This window comes from Amblyraja radiata, chromosome 2 (assembly GCF_010909765.2).
Source record: "Amblyraja radiata isolate CabotCenter1 chromosome 2, sAmbRad1.1.pri, whole genome shotgun sequence".
Lineage (NCBI taxonomy): Eukaryota > Metazoa > Chordata > Chondrichthyes > Rajiformes > Rajidae > Amblyraja > Amblyraja radiata.
The window spans coordinates 7,367,745-7,368,674 of record NC_045957.1 but is presented as its reverse complement, the minus strand read 5'-3'; positions in this window follow the sequence as shown (position 1 = coordinate 7,368,674).

Here is a 930-nt window from a genome sequence, read left to right as displayed (position 1 = left end):
CGCAACAAGCGGCGCGCCCATTGGGCCTGCTCCCTCCACAGTCATCCAAGGGCGCTCGGGACCTTCTTAAAGGGACCGCTCCCCCCTCTCTCTCCTTTGTCTCCAAGGATCTGCAGATGATGCGATCCTGAGCCAAAGTAGGGCAGCCTCTGTGGATGGACTCAGTGGGGTTGGGCAGCCTCTGTCGATGGACTCAGTGGATGTCAGGCAGCTTCTGTGGATGAACTCAGTGGATGTCAGGCAGCCTCTGTGGATGGACTCAGTGGATGTCAGGCAGCCTCTGTGGATGGACTCAGTGGATGTCAGGCAGCCTCTGTGGATGGATTCAGTGGATGTCAGGCAGCCTCTGTGGATGGATTCAGTGGATGTCGGGCAGCCTCTGTGAATGGACTTAGTGGGGTCGGGCAGCCGCTGTGGATGGACTCAGTGGATGTCAGGCAGCCTCTGTGGATGGACTCAGTGGGGTCTGGCAGCCTCTGTGGATGGACTCAGTGGATGTCGGGCAGCCTCTGTGAATGGACTTAGTGGGGTTGGGCAGCCGCTGTGGATGGACTCAGATGATGTCAGGCCGCCTCTGTGGATGGACTTAGTGGGGTCGGGCAGCCTCTGTCGATGGACTCAGTGGGGTCTGGCAGCCTCTGTCGATGGACTCGGTGGGGTCTGGCAGCCTCTGTGGATGGACAGTGGGGTCAGGCAGCCGCTGTGGATGGACTCAGTGGGGTCTGGCAGCCTCTGGGTTAGGCAACTTCTGTGGAAGGACTCAGGGGTCCAAGCAGCTTCTGTGGAAGAAGGTGTAGAGCAAAACTTCTGATCATGACCAAAATTGCTGATAATAAAAGTAGTCTCATGACATTTACCATGGTAATACAGTGGCTAACAAGCTGTGGGAAGGAACCATGAGAATCTACATGCAATAATTAAGAGTCTTTT